The sequence below is a fragment of the Scophthalmus maximus genome, chromosome 9 (genome assembly GCF_022379125.1).
Source record: "Scophthalmus maximus strain ysfricsl-2021 chromosome 9, ASM2237912v1, whole genome shotgun sequence".
Lineage (NCBI taxonomy): Eukaryota > Metazoa > Chordata > Actinopteri > Pleuronectiformes > Scophthalmidae > Scophthalmus > Scophthalmus maximus.
The window spans coordinates 23,403,399-23,419,779 of record NC_061523.1 but is presented as its reverse complement, the minus strand read 5'-3'; the positions used below and the strand labels follow the sequence as shown (position 1 = coordinate 23,419,779).

Sequence of the window (16,381 nt, the reverse complement as noted above, 5' to 3'; positions counted from 1 at the left end):
GACAAAAATAGCAGCTTCATACAACGCAGACGTGTCGTCCATGTTTATATACAGTCGCTGATCGTCTTTAAATAGTCATAGATCGTCTTTATATACAGTCGCTGATCGTCCCCATATACAGTCAGTGATCGTCTTCATAAACAGTCGCTGATCGTCTTCATATACAGTCGCTGATCTTTTTAATATACAGTCGCTGATCGTTTTATATACAGTCACCGATCGTCTTCATATACAGTCTCTGATCGTCTTCATATACAGTCGCTGATCGTCTTATATACAGTCACTGATCGTCTTCATATACAGTCGCTGATCATCTTATATACAGTCATTGATTGTCTTCATATACAGTCAGTGGCGGACATCATACTGAGTCTCATACTAGCTATGCTCCAAGGTCTATATGAATAATCCTGGTATATATATATATATATCTATATATAGGTAACACCTAAAAAAAAAAATTTGAGTGAATATCTGCTGTTTAATACTGCGGATGAAGCCCATTCCTCTTGAAATCCATAGAACAGATGGACTCTGTTCCATGTGAGGTTTGTGCAAAACTCCTTTAACTTCCCCTACATGTCTCTGAACTGTTTTAATGAAGACGGGTGAGCATCTGTCTCTCCATAAACGATCTTTGCAGTGCGACGTACTGTTGTCAAGACCGTAAAGTACAGAGGCGTGTGTCTCAGCAGCGCATTGGTCGAGCTGGGTGATTGACACGTCTATAGAACCGTCAGAGCCAGTAGAATCGACAGACAGCATCGACATCCCTCCCACGGACACCATTCGCTGTCTGTGAGGGGGCGAACCCACTGTGACGCCTTTTTTCGCCGACACCATTTGACAGCGACTTCCGCCTGTGTAGTTGAAGTAGGACGGACCAGGCGGATTAACATCTTGACACGACAAGTGGTCTTTGTACTCGTTGACGGAATGGGATTTATGGATCAAAAAATAAACTTTTTTCCTGCAAATACTTCGACGGTAAGACATAATTCATGTATTGTTGCTGTGTTGATACGAACACTGGTCAGCGGCTTGTGAGCTGAATGTTTGTCTGAGAGTTGGAGGAATGAGAGCGTTTGAATCTGAAGAGTCTGGTTGTTAGCGTGATATGTTGCTTGTGTTGTTAGCATGAAATGTAGCTTGTGTCGTTAGCATGATATGTAGCTTGTCTTGTTAGCATGATATGTAGCTTGTGTTGTTAGAGTGATATGTAGCTTGTCTTGTTAGCATGATATGTAGCTTGTGTTGTTAGCATGAAATGTAGCTTGTGTTGTTAGCATGAAATGTAGCTTGTGTTGTTAGCATGATATGTAGCTTGTGTTTTTAGCATGATATGTAGCTTGTGTTGTTAGCATGAAATGTAGCTTGTGTTGCTAGCATGATATGTTGCTTGTGTTGTTAGCATGATATGTAGCAGCAGCTATCAAGTCCGACATTGGTGATATATTATCATTTCAAGTTGTATGTTTATGCGACATGTTGACTCAGTTGTCTTGTATGTTTTACGTTGTGTTTCGTGTCGGTGAAGAGGGTTGACATCATGACGTCGGCGTTTAGCTGAGCGTCTCCCCGTTCTGAGCAGATGCCGTGTGGCTTCATGGATCATGTTTAGCATGTAGCATGTGTGATTCAAGATATAATTTTGATGTCACTTTTTGATACAAATTTTTTGTGCTCTTCTTCGGCTGCTTATTTGATGACAGTTGGTCGGAGGGTTGTAATAAACACACTATTGGAATCAGTGTACTCGGAGCTTACATTGAAGCTTGTGTTGTTAGTTTGGAACACCAAGACTGTCACATGTGGACATATCGGACACGTATATGAAACACACGTTTTATTGTGTTTCATATGGGTGTAAATGGTTGATATTGAGGTGTAGCCGAAATGTCAAGACTAAAATTTTGAGAATGAAGTTGAAAATTGTGACCCGGAAGCACTTTTCATCAGCACCAAACAACTGGATGTTGATGTTTTGTTAGCCAGTTTGCTAAGCTAACGCTAGCTGCTAACCAAGTTGTAAAGTAGCGTTACCGAAGCTAGCATAGCTTTGCTAACGCTAGTTAACGTGGCTGCGTGACAGCTGAACGTGTTGTGGTACCAGCAACACAGACTTTTAGGGCTATTTCAACTTTAATCTCAACATTTTGACTTTATTCTCAAAATTTCGTCTTTATTCTCAAAATGTTAAATTAATTAATTAATTAATAATTAATTAATTATTTTTCCCCCTCATGCCTGGCCCTATTACTCCTCCGTAGTTTGGCTTTATTGCTTCATGTTGAGAAAAATGATGGGCGGTTTGGTCCAATTGTGTCGGAACCAAGGCCCGATGAGGTTCCTATGGAGCAGGTCAAGTTTTAAGACAATCGGTTCAGTCGGGCGTTTGCATTTACAGCCAGACTTTTTCGCGGAGCAGCTGAAACGACACGTCACTGATGAGTCAGTGTTTTCCACGAGTCTAAATATATGAAGAGCATCACACGTCTGCGGTGTGAACGAGGATCACAGTTGTGAAAGGGGTCAGGATGATGATGGCGTGTGTGTGTGGAGGCTCGGAGCTGCAGATCTCTGGTCACCGGAGCATCAGCAGGAAACCCGATAGCAAGCGTTCAGGTTGAGGGATATTTGCTGATTGAGAGCTTTAAAAAACCTACAAACAAAGTGTAATTGAAAAGGTGGGTCTAGCCCCTCAGCCTTTTGTGATATCTTTTTAATTAAGTTTCCTTTCTCTAATGTGTGATCGAAGCGATAGCGGCGGCGGCGGCTGCGACGAAGACACGCGCAAAGGTTTTGTTCATTAAATTGTGAATGTAGCGCTGATTAAAATTCATCCAGACGAGGAGAAGAAGCTTCTGCGACTCACAATGAAACACAGGAGTTCACACTTCACAGGCAGACGGGAGGAAGAGCCGACCATGACACACGCGTGTGATTAATATGAACAACATATGTTGCACACTTCAGTTTTGGGGGGCCCTTGACTTTACAACAAACACTGTTATTAACGCGTGTGTGTTTCAATTAATGTTTTCCTGGAAGGAAGTAACACACATTTGGAAATGTTCTTTCTTTCCGGGTGCAATATTCAGATTAATCAGTCTGCATGTTAACCACTGACCTGGAGTCAGGACCTGGTTAGCTTAGCATAAAGACTAGCTAGCCTAGCTCTTTCCAAAGTTCAAAAAGTGCACCTACATTTAAAGCTAAGAACGTGTTGAATCTTATTTGTCACAGCTGTAGAACAGAAATGTGTATGTGTGAATTTGTGGCAAACATCAGTAAAAGTAGTAGGCTATGTTTAGCTTCCTTCCATGCTAGTAATCTGTGATGAAATCAATCATTTATTAATCATGTTGAGCAGAGGCAGTATAGTGTCTTGTCATGCTTATGTTGGCCTTTAGTAGTTCACTTCACAGTTCACGTGAGAAAATTTCGTGGATTCTTTCTTGGTCCACGTTCCGTTATTTAAAACCAACTTTACTGGAAATCTGTTCAGGGGCTCTTCATCCTGCTGACAGACAAACAAAACCGTCTGCCGCTGAGGGTTCGTCTGCAGGTGGCGCTTTTCAATCGTTTTGCTCGACTGCTGCTTAGTTTGACAACAAGACGCCGACGGTTAAAAATACCAAAACCTCAAGTGTCTGAAGAGGGGGGGAGACGCAGCCTTACAGACAAAGAAGCCAAATAGGAAGACGAGAGGGGAAGAAGAAGGAGAGGAGGGGGAGGACGAGGCTCTGGATGAAAAGACGTTGAAGAGGGTTTTCCAGTGAAAGGAGACAGACCGCTCCACTTCCCCCTCTCTCCGCCTCAGTCAGACAGCGAAAGAACCAATCAGAGCGGCAGGGCCACAGAATGAACTCGGAGAAAAGGAATCATCACAAGAGGCACGGAGAAACAAACGAGCAGCTGTTTGGGCTGCGTTCACGCTCACTTCCTGTTTGTCTTTACGGTAGAAGTGTGTTTTTTTTTCTCTCTGGTTCGCGTCTATCTGCGTCTGAGGCACCGAGCACTTCGCCTTCTGTGCCTTGTTGAGGACGTTGGAGGCGAGTAGATGAAGCACAAGAGGGTTTTTGTCTTTTGGCTCCAAATGCAATAATGAGATGTGGATTACTGCAGAGGGAGATGATGATGATGATGATGATGATGATGATGTATTTGAAGTTGGCTGTGTTAAGTCGAAGTGTGTGTGTTCTCCGGGGAGGTTCGTTCCATCCTGTCGCACTTTAAAGTTTCCCCTTAACGATCTCTTAATGTTCCCCAACACGCCGACACTGTGGAGTCCTGCAGCAGCCGTCGGCTCCGATCATTAGACCTTTGTTTCAGAGCCGGGAGGCAGACGGAGCTGGAACTCGTCTGGAACACTTCATGGTGGCATTTGGGAATGAAACAGCTTTTAAAGTTCTTCCAAAGCTGATCCAGAGTCAGATTTCAAACGGATTTAAACTGATGAACGTCTCATCAGGCTGCTACAACGTGTTGGCTTTAGCTTTATTTCATCAGGTCCCTACGATGTGTTGGCTTAAGCTTTAATTCATCAGGGTCCTACCATGTGAGCTTTAGTTCATCAGGTTCCTACCAGTTCATCACCAACTGCACAAACAACAGAAGTTAAGGTTTGTTGACTGTTAATCGTTGGACTGCACCTTGAGAGTCAACATGGATTTAAACTTTTTTTTAACATAATCCAGGTTTAAATATCTCAACGAATGCTCTTGCGTTGGATGATTGACCACATTTTTATACAGTGAGTCTACTTTGTTGATCCTCGCAGGACATAACCAGGTTTAGAGTTTTGGTTCAAACGGAAATGCATCAAACTGCTATTATAATATCATTTTCGTCAATATTTGTCCAGCATCTCACATGTTTCACTCTCAGCCCTACCTGTGTGTGTGTGTGTGTGTGTGTGTGTGTGTGTGTGTGTGTGTGTGTGTGTGTGTGTGTGTGTGTGTGTGTGTGTGTGTGTGTGTGTGTGTGTGTGTGTGTGTGTGTGTGTGTGGCTGCGCTAATTAATTAATCAAGAACTGATTACACACCTTAACCCTCTCTCTCTAAACAGCCCTAACAATGGCCGCTCACCGTCCAATCCGGCCGTGATTTTATCAAACTGCGTTCGGCCTTTTCTCTTTTGTTCCATGATGATATTACCCCTCCGTTGTGTGAGCGGCTGCAGGCGACAGTCTGATAAACAAAACGGGAGAAAAATAATCTTTTGTCATACACTAAATGGCGGCTCGGCTGCCCGGCGGGTTTTTCATTGTGAGGCGTTTAGTTATGATTCATTCGGGTTTAATTGCTGTTGACAATGGCGAGGTGAGCGGAAAATTACAGACGCCCTTCATCAGAGGGGAGGTTTTTCAGGACGGACGGGGCGTTTAAACAGAGAGGATGCTGGGTAACAGTTCACCCAGTGGGAGGTTTTTTTTAATAAGTCACTTCAGATGAAAGCAGACCTCACACATCCAAACGCCACAATCCTCCTTCATTTCACCCAGTGACAACATGTTGACTTTATGTTAAGTTTAAAACATTAAAAACTGAACTTATCAACATGAACTAATGAAATCATTTACAAAGATGTTGCAGGAGTTCATTTATGAATCCCCGGACTCTGCAGGGACACATTAGGCGGCGAACAGTGAGTCTCTGCTCAACTTGAGTGCAGCAGCCTCCATTAAAGGCCCGTGTGCTGCTTGCTCTGTAATTACTACAGTACAGCAGCCGACGCTGCTAATGTCCACTGTGTTACAGAAAAGTGAGAGTACAGTGAGCTCAGCGCTGCCGTTTCCAAAATGACCACCGCATCAATAATGCAGCAGCAGCAGCAGCAGCAACCACTTCGTTTCTATGAACAACTGAACTAATATACCTCCAGTGAACATATTCAATTCACTATGTGCATTTACTTTAATGCTTTTGAAACGATAAAAACAGAGGAGGACGGATGAAGATTTATAGGGGCCGACCAATAGGAATTTGTCTCCTGATATATATTGCAAAAAAGAAAATGGCAATGATTCTAAAGATGTAATCAAAAACTTGATGACAAATAAATGTAATTGAGTCTTGATATTTTTTAGTTTAACCATAAACGTTATAATAACTAATTAAAAAGAAAAAGTAAACACATGATACAACCAAATGTGTAGAACTTGATTTAGGATTTTTTTTTTTGTAAAATGTAAAAAATAGAATTCCCATTATTATCTAAGTTTTCATATCATCAAACATAAACGCAGATACAGTAATGTCTGTGACAGGTTCTTATCGACCGATTTTAATCAGCCAATCAATAAACCGGTTGGGTTCTATCATTTATATTATTATGTTTTTATTTATTCATAATATTGAACAGTTTTACTAGAAGCTCTCTCTCACAGCCACTAGTGATGTTTAACATTGAATCCAAAGGAACAGCCCGGCGAACAATATCGACGCTCCACCCTGAATCAGTCAGGGCCTTGAAATGTGTCGTTGAAATCAGAAGTGAAACGACGTCAGCTCGCATTGAATTTCAGACCATCGTCTAATATTTTCTGACATTTTATAGAACAAAAAAGTAATTGATTGCGACGAGAACAGATGTTATGTCAACAAAAAAGCCACAGCGTAATTATCGTGACAGGCCTACATGTAGGTTTTTCTTCTCCATCTTGTCCTTTCCAGTTTTTCAAGACAAATGCAGCGATTTACAGTAAAAGCCAAAGATTCAGGCTCCGAAATGGTTTTTATTTCATGTTTCTGCTTCGGACGCCAAGAAAATGAAGGTTTCTGTAAACATCAAGTTTTTCAGAAAAGGAGGTTGTTCTCGGACAAAGCTCACAGGTCAGCAGGCGCCTCTAGTCTTAATGGGAGTGATGTAGCATTGTAGCTACGTAGCAGTAGTAAAACATAGCACTTGTTCTTACAATTTACAATTGAGATTGACCCAGATCTTTGAGAATTTGAACGTGAGCACGTCAACTCTTCTGTGATCGATTTCTGTCCGTCGTCGTCCAGAGTGAAGCAGATCTACGTGTCCAGAGCGTGACGGTTGATTCTGGACGATTATCCGGCACCAGTTTGAAACGGACGTATAAAAACGCAGCAGCGGCACGTGTGTGTCTGTGCTCGCCCCTCGTCTTTACAACTTTAATATCTTTAACTGTTCCCAGCTCCAGAGCGAGGCCGCGCTCCTTCATTATGAAGCCCGCAGCGGTCCGTCCTCAGAGACTAGCGTTCAGCAGGATTCCAGCTCTCAGCCGGTGGTGGTGGAATAAAAAACGGTGAACAAATCAGGGCCAAGCCGACATTAGCCCCTCGCCAGCGGGACGCCCACTTCCCGCAAAAGGCCAATTACTGTACCTGCACTCAGGTGTCCGTGGCTGTCCTCCACTTCCACCGGCTGTCGCCATGTGAGGTTAAAAGAGGTGACGGGGCTTTTACCTTCACAAAGGGACGGGGCCGACACGTCTGCCACACCTGACACGCTTTTTTTCCCCCTGCTTCTTCTTATTCTCCCCTTTTATTCTCGGCAGCCGGCTGCTGTATAATGAGCCTGTCTGGCCTTAAGAGGAGGCATTAGCAGTCGGCCGGCTCGCTCTGCTTTCAGTGACACTTCACCGCCGAGGAGGGGCAGAGCCATTTTCTCTCTGAAGAAAATATCAGATTCATTTCATATTTCCATGCACATCATGCTTTGTGAGCGGAGCCGCGGGGCAGGGGAGCGCCGACTCGGCAGGCAGGTCGGACTCACGTCGGCGTCAGGTGGTTGATCTTGTGGTTAAAGGTCAGTGTGGGATGTAAATATTTTTTGTATTTTGTATAATAATTTGGATATTGATTACTATTGAAAATACTGTATAATAAATAGGTATGAAAACCATTGTTTAAAGCTCAGTTTTTTTTTCATTTTAAATATATTTTAGGTGAGATTAGTTTGAGTTCAACTTGATTGCCGCTCTGGATTTTAATTTGTTTAATGGGGAATTTTATTTTTTTTAAATGAATATGTATGTGGCATAGACTGTAAATATAGAGGACGACATGACAGTTTCCCATAAGTGAAGCCAATACATCATGATCGCCCCCTGGTGTTGGGCTGCAGTATAGGTCATAAGCCCCGCCCCCTCCATGTCAGCAGATGTGTCTGTCATGTGAGGTCGTTCTTATCACACTGATGTTTGTTGAAGTGTTCATGTTTCTGATCACTTTGCTTCTCATTAGATATTTGATGATATAAACGGGGCATGTAACAGACATTGAAAAAATAATTTCAGGATCCTTTCGTTTATCCGGAACTCTCTTTGCCATAGTTGTGCCCTCCCGCAGGATTTTGTGGACATTGAGGAAAATCTGCAAAGTTTTTTATCACAACTCCCCTGAACAAGCCCTCACTCACAACAATGTCTACAGAACCCAAAAAATAGTTCCCGGATCTGATCGGGAATGTAATGAACTCTTCCTTTGCCAAAACGTTCCCCTTCCACCACATTTTGCGGAAATCGGTTGAGAAGCTAACGGACAAAAAAAAATGTTAAAGACATTATCTGAAGGTCCTGATTCAGAACCAAGGAGCTCGGTGCCAAACCAACGTCAACGGTTCTATTTCATATCGGTGAAGATGGAGGTTATGTTTACACGGTACATTTTACCGTCTTGATTTGTTTCCCTGAAAGGGTTTGAATGTCCCCTTTAGCAACAGTTTGAAATTCCACGAAAAATCAATTCAGGCCTGTTTGTCCTGAGGTTTTTATTCAGTTTTCACAATCAGATTATTGCATGTAAACGTGGTAATGTTTTGACTGTGGTCAGACAGTTCAGTTCAGTTCAGTTCAGGTCGCTCTTCTCTCTCTGGTCGTCGGCCGTGACCTCATCGTGCCGTGTCGATGAGTCACGTGACATCACAGCGGCCGTCCGGCGATTCTCTGTCCTCTGCAAAAAGATGCCTGATTAAAAACAGAGGGGAGGGGGCGAGTAGGGGAAGGTGAGGGGGGTCCTTTAATCTATAATAGAACAGAAGTTATCATTATTGTTAAATAATGCACCGCGGCCACCAGCATCAAGTATTAATAACTTATTGAACAGAGCCGTTTCCGGTGACCTGCCTCCGGGCCCAAAGCACGACTTTGAACACTACCTGTGTGTGTGTGTGTGTGTGTGTGTGTGTGTGTGTGTGTGTGTGTGTGTGTTCTTTATTGACAAAAGGCCACTGTAATATCGGGGCCTGTAAACCCCAGGGGGGGGGGGGGGGCTCTCACACTCTGCTGCTGCAGCGTAGTGAAACATTTTTTTTTCCATAACATTATAAAAACCAGAAATCCACCTTGACTCGAGCTGGAATCATTTTAACTCCTAAACATTTTGTCTCTGAGCCAATGAATATTTTCACAGGTTCTGTTCTGTTCTGTTCGTTCTCTCTTCCTTTTCTACGAGTATTGAAGAGTTTATCATTAGCACAGCATTTTAAAGTCAGACTCAGGGGTTTTCACACCTGAAAGTCCGAACCAACGTTGGTGTTTTGTTGCATTTTACTAAACGGTTGGTTCGGGTTTCATGTTGCCATGTTGCGACTTGTTGACTACAAACCTACGTCCTGTCGTCATCACCTACGTGATACTTGACTCTGATTGGTTTGAAGACATGCGTGCGCCTGACGTTGCCGCGTTGCTCACTTTTACTCGTCTAATTCCGCTTCTTTCTCTTCTTCTATGACAGCTTGTTGCCTCAACTTCCCGTAATTGGTCCAAAAATAATTGTTCTACGCTGCTAACTAACCGAACCGTGGTTCAGTTTGATCCGGAACCCAGACCTCCCTTTTGGTCGAACCAAACTTTGGACCATTGGTCCGAGGAAACTGTCACACCTGCAGTTTTGGGCGGACCAAACGGAAAAGTCTCAAAGTCCCTGACCAAAGGTGAAATGTTAGCATTAGAAATCATAGGACCTCATGCACGAACAGATTTGTTCGTCAGTGATAACACAAGTGATTTTGGAGAAGCTCCATTTTTCTCTTCGTTTGACTTTAAGGTACGAACACAGTTTACAGAGTTGATTTGTCCCAACCTATCGTAGGAGTCACGTGAATTTAGTCCGCTGCCGGTCAAATCAACTCTGGATGTTTGTTTGTTGCAGCTCAACATTGACCCTGCCCGCCTCGGGCTCTCCGAGCATGAAACACAAACGTCCGCCTGCTGCCAGAGTTGATTATTTTCTTCTCCTGCCGCAAATATAGCTAAATGAAAAATGAAAGAAGAGTCAACAAACATTTTGGCCTCCGTTCACTAAACATCTCGCATAAAAATCTATCTGTTGGACGCGTGTAATTTGAAAGCTTTAGAGACGGTTTCCTAGCAACTGGGGCCCGGTTGCCAGGTCCAGACATTACTGCCAATTATGGTGGGCAGGAGAAAATTGGTGTCCTCCTTTTTATTTATTTTCCCCCCCCCTCTCTCCTCATCTTCTAACGGTGGAACATCTCTTCCTCTTTCTGTCGGCCGCCGCATGGAGATCTAACGACGCCGTCGATATCGCTGCCGTTCAGCAACCATGAACGAAAAGCGATGAAGAGAAAATCTCTTGAAATCAAAAGGACGTCTGCGAGGCCTTTGCTCCGCTCCGTCGTCAGGCAGGCGACGGATAGGCATTTTTAAGACGTTTGATTTATGTTATTACAGACGCCACTCTGTCACATCATCGTCCAGTCGCTCACGCTGGGACTCGTTTGGTTTTAACGTGATCCAGAAGTTTTGTAGTGGAAAGAAGAAAAAAACAAAAAAACAATGAAATAAAAAAAAAAACCTGCAAACAATCACGGAGTTAATGCATTTTTTTCTTTCTTCTCCCAATTAGATTTGGGCAGACGTGTTGTGCAGCCCCCCCTAGCTGCTAGGGGGACACTGATGAAAACTAATGCTGTAATTCTGCTCACATATTGCCACCTGACTATTAGATTTTGCCCTTTTCTCTTGTACGGGGGCCAATGTGCTCGGTAGTTAACCCAATTAGCTTTTGTGTGTTATTGCTTTATGTTCTCACCCAGAGGACAGTTTCAATAATCAGGCGAGGAGGATGAGAAAGGGATCTGGGGGGGTCAACAGCCAACAAGCCCACAGGGTCCTGAATCAGCTCAGTATCAGGACAAGCTGCAGAGGAACAACAGCAACACAACAAACACTTTGATTTCACTCAGGTCTATAAATGTCCCCAAGACGACGGAAATGTTGAATAAAACTGGCTCCAAAATCTAAAACTAGGTTCAGATTATCAGAAGGTTTTGTGTCAAAAAGTGTGAAAAATATTTGACAGTATTATGCTGTGTTCCATTATTCCTCGGAAGTCAGGTTTATCATTCCGTTATGATCTCTGAACTTTGAATTACAGACCTCAGAGTCTGAATTGTCGGGAAAAAAACACTGTCACGACTTCCTGGCTCAGAGCTCCGAGGTAATAATGGAACGCAGGGTAAGTAAGAGAGTAGTGTTTTTGTGTGACTGCCATTTACAGACTCCACTTTCCCAAAATAAAGTGCACAAGGTAAATGGATGAGCAACAACATTTCACTCCGCTGCCGTTGGCGAGACAGAGACAGTTACAGTTCCTCAATGACTTTTTCAATACCTCTTATTCTTTAAAAAGTAACTGCAGATTCAAAAGTTGTGTCCCAGTTCGGAGGTCAAATCCTTCGGTGGCCCCGTCACAGCAGTTTGACCATGACCTCCCATTTTGCCCAAGGCTCCTTTTGATGGCTTCCATCTCCGAGCATCCCCAGGACTCATTGCGCGCCAGTGATGAAGCTAACGAGCTAGCTAGACGGGCGGCCGGGCTGCAATAGTTGCTGGAAGCAGCTAACGATACAACAGTAGTAGTGGAATGAGCAAAAAGGACATCCTCCGTTCACCAGGCGGTTTGAAGACGAAGGCCATGATCCACCGAAATATCTGGCCCCTAAATTGGGACTCGGCTAAAGTCGCAAATAGTGGGATGAAGAAGCCGAAGGAGTATGAAGAGTTGGAAAAGTGGGGAATGTTGATGGGTCATTACCAAAGCGATGGTGGAAAACGTAGAATATTTTGGAAGTACGGAAGTCATGGACGGTGTTGAATACAAGCCAGAAAGTCGTAATTGAGCTGAAGGCATTACTCTGGGTTTTGTTTCCATGAGGAGCGGGGATCAGGTCCGCCTCCACCAGAGATCAGGATATTACCTGGACCCTGGATCACAAGGTGGCACTCCAGTCGTTCCTGTGTTCGCTCACTGGGCGAATAGAAAAATAAAGAAATCGAGACTTCCAACGGTTGTAATCCTGACTCTCGAGCGTCGACTGGACACGTCGCCACGGACGAGTACGAACAGTGACACTGCGAGACGCCGCCACGAAAGACGCCATCTTATTTTTGGGGTGGGAGGGTCGTGGATCACGTGGACGAACATCCTTTTTTAAGCGTAGATCACAACATCAATTCACACTTTCACAGCATTCATCAGTTTGTGTTTCCTGACCCGTCACACCAGCGTGAGCTGTTCGCCAGGTGTGAACACCGGCAGCCACCAACTTTATTTCAGTCTGCACGCTGCCATTTTTAAACTCCACTCACTTTAGTCTCTTTTCGCAGCAGCAGCATCAGGTTGAGTCGACAAACAGACACATCAGCTGTTTAAGAGGGGGAAGAACTCTGCCATGTTCAGGTGTGAACGTCTTGTCATGGTGAAAAACAGGGAGAGAAAAACAACCCATCAGATTCAGTCCTTTGCCTCCGCGGCTGCTGCCAACGCGAGGCTTCGCTCAGAGGAATCTTCCGGCTCGGAGCTGTCGCGCTCTGCTGCGAGCGAGGCGACGCCTCGACAAGCGTCCCCCCCGAGCCAGAGGAGGATAAACAGCCAGCTGAAAACCTCTCACCTTAAAAACACACCTGAGGTGGCAGCCGGGGCTCCTCCGGAGTCAAGCGGCATTTCATAATCTGGCTCGCGAGGCCCCGTCGCGCTCGGCGTGGTCGTGCCACTGCCGCCGCCTGGAGGCATTTTAATCATCTGTATGAAGCGATGTGGCCCGGGGCCGAGGAGCGAGGGGGGGCCACCGGGGTTCAGATTGTGCTCAGATTCCCTTCAGATGGCTGAGCTGACGGCGGCGGGATAATGAGGCTTCTCATTACGGAGACCAGGTGGAGGAAGTCTGCGTTTTGTCACCGCCGTCACAGACGAGGAGCCGGGGTCACCACGGGTGTCGGCCAGAAGACGAGCGGCGGTGTGCGTCACACGTCACCGTTTGTGTGTGTGTGTTTGTGTGTGTGTGTGTTTGTGGGCTGCAGCCTCGGAGCCGCTGGCATCTTGGCTTGTGATTGTTCAGACTGGAGTCGGAGGAATCGCCCACAGTTCACTGTGGCTGTGGAACAGGAAGGGACGTCCACGATGAAGCTCTCAGCGGCCGGACACCGAGTCAGAGCCACGTGGCTGCAGCTCGGTACTGTTCATTTCACACATCCCGTTTTCAACATCCAGCTTCCAGCCAGCGAGCGGACAGAGCTGCTGCTGCTGCCGCCGCCACCAGGGGGCGCTAACATCCGCATGTCACTAACGTGAAAACAGCTCCACTGCAAGTTTCAGGTCAGTTTAAGAGAGTCAGACACAGATTCACTCAGATTCAGTACATTTATTTATAGACTTACTCATTTATTTTTTTCCATTCATTCATTGGAGACTCATTGGAAATATGAGTCATGACAAAGTCTGTGGAAGTTTTTCTCATGGACTCGTCTTAAAAAGTAAAAAAAAGAATGGCTCCGTCTGTCTGTATCTGTCTGTCTGCCTGTCTGTATCTGTCTGTGTATTCCTGTCTCTATCTGTCTGCATCTGTCTGTCTGTCTCTGATTGTCTGTCTGCATCTATCTGTCTGTCTCTGATTGTCTGTCTGTATCTGTCTGTCTGTCTGTCTGCATCTGTCTGTCTCTGATTGTCTGTCTGCATCTGTCTGTCTGTCTCTGATTGTCTGTCTGTATCTGTCTGTCTGTCTGTCTCTGATTGTCTGTCTGTCTCTGATTGTCTGTCTGTCTGTGATTGTCTGTCTGTCTCTGATTGTCTGTCTGTCTCTGTCTGTCTGTCTGCATCTGTCTCTGATTGTCTGTCTGTATCTGTCTGTCTGTCTGCATCTGTCTGTCTGTCTCTGATTGTCTGTCTGTATCTGTATCTGTCTGTCTGTCTGCATCTGTCTGTCTGTCTCTGATTGTCTGTCTGTATCTGTATCTGTCTGTCTGTCTGCATCTGTCTGTCTGTCTGTCTGCATCTGTCTATCTCTCTGTTTCTACCTGTCTCTCTCTGTCTCTCTGTCTGGACAAAGGGGCAAACTGATCTCACAGAGAATTCTTCACAGATGAAAACCATCAGACACATTTAGTGACTGATTCTCTGCAGCCTGACAGAATCTCAGGACAGTTGAAGCTTCAGGTCTGAGCTCGTTGTCCGAAGGCTGAAAGTCCAAGTCTTTTTGCGTTATTGCAAATGTCATTATGAATATGTGAGTTCTTCTTGCAGCTGGATCAGACCAGCTGGTTTCACTTGACCTGCTGTACTTTACTGCACTCCATCACATGACGAGTCGACCACAGTGATGCATCACAGAGATTCTCTCATCAGAAATATTCTCCGTGTCGGAGCTTCAGCCTCCGAACACGTATCCATCTTGCCGTTTCCTCCGGCGGCTTCAGTCTTAGGCTGCGGATACGAACTCTGCTCGTTAATATTTCATCTGCAGCGATATGATGTGCGAGGCCTCGGCCGTCTCACCTGCCAGCTGCGCGGAGACGGTCTGGAATAGAGACGCCAGGAGTTTTATTATTCTTATTTGAGCGTTTCTCACTCTGCCAGTTTCATCTCTGAATTATTCACACGGCCTCCACCTGCAGCAGAGGTCTGAGACAATAAATCTCCATCTCACACTCAGAGGCTCATTAATTAATCACAATGGAGGAGCTCAGAATTATGGATTTTAATATCGTGAATAATTCATGACGCAGCTTTATTTTAACCATCTACAAACAACTAATCTATATAACGAGCTGCGAACGTGTCGACAGGCGTTTTCGCCCGTAAGAAAACAAACCAACTTTTTTGTGGCTCATGTTTAATTTTTTCCACCAACACTTTTTTATTATTTATCGCAGGTTTCAGTTTATGGTTCTTTTGTTTCCAGTAACGAGCCCGGAGCTTTGACCTTCTGCCTCGGCAAACAGTAGCTCGAGAGAAAAAAAATGGTTGACAAAGCCGCGGCGTTTAGCTGCAGAATGACCAGAGCGGCGGCCGCAGTAATTATTTTCCTCTTCGCGAGCGGAGGCCTCGGGAAGGGAAAAGAAAACAACATCACACGGGTCAGAGTCTCTTCATCTCCTCTGCAGCTCTGGGTTCGCAGATGGTGAGTTTATGTCGTCGGCACTGACATGCGAGAGTTTCCTGATCTGGAAGACGTGGACCATTTCGGGGATTTAAAAAAATAATAATAATAATTCGACCTCTGCACCGCCGAGACAGAAGTTCATCTGCTCACATTACAAAACGCCATAGGACCTCAAGTGTTGTCACAGCAGTTCGGGAGCACAAGTCACTAAGTCCAGGAACAGAAAATATGAAGCCAGAAAAAAACGTTTTCCACACGCTGCAGGGGTCATTTCAAAAGAACGACTTTACACCTATACGAATTCCTGGAAGTTTACTGGAAATATGTTCACCAGCTTTCATCGGTTCAGAGCTCGTTCATTGGTTCACCGCTTGCACATGCGTATTGTCACGTCTCTCCTGGAATTCTGAAGATGTCTTTTTTCTCTGATTTTATACTCGTATTAATTCTATGTTTGGACTTTGTTGCCTATCACAATGAAGACTATATTGATTGACTATCTTTATGTCGTCAACGAAGGTTCTTGTCAGAGGCAACAGAAATACAGGTCTACTTTTCAACCAATCACGTCGCGATCTCTAGAGCCACAACACGGCCGCAACCGAAGCTCCTCCTCGGCGAAGGAAACGAAAAATGTGGACCATCTAAAACATTCTTGTACCTTGTCTCTTAATTATTCACGGCTGTGTTTCGTGGGTAACATGCAATGAACCAACCGGAGCTCCAACTCTCCTTCTGTTGCAGTTTAGAAGATTGATGTTACAACGGGGGATTTGTCAGGTGGTGCGAGAGCAGCTTCTCGGCTGAGGACCTGATGACTGAGAAGATCCGTGTTCGGCGTTATCGTAACGTGCAGTTGCGTTTCCTGGACGGTGCGCCTTAGGTTAACGTGGAGTGAACGCCGCCATGACCTCCCTGCCGTTGATTCAGCGCAGACGTATACATTTGTATAAAGCCTCGAGTGTCAGTCGACACTTGAGCTGGTTTAGTCACAGAACACAGTTT

At 44.9% G+C, this 16,381-nt stretch overlaps 1 long non-coding RNA gene across 3 annotated transcripts in view; it reads left to right on the top strand.

Moving 5' to 3' along the window:
• Positions 1-759: 759 nt before the first annotated feature.
• The window catches only part of LOC124850499, a 35,667-nt gene continuing 20,045 nt past the window's right edge, over positions 760-16,381 (top strand). For all 3 annotated transcript variants that reach the window (XR_007031424.1, XR_007031421.1, XR_007031423.1), the window contains exon 1: positions 760-987. This is a non-coding gene — a long non-coding RNA (uncharacterized LOC124850499). The remainder of the gene's footprint in view (positions 988-16,381) is intronic.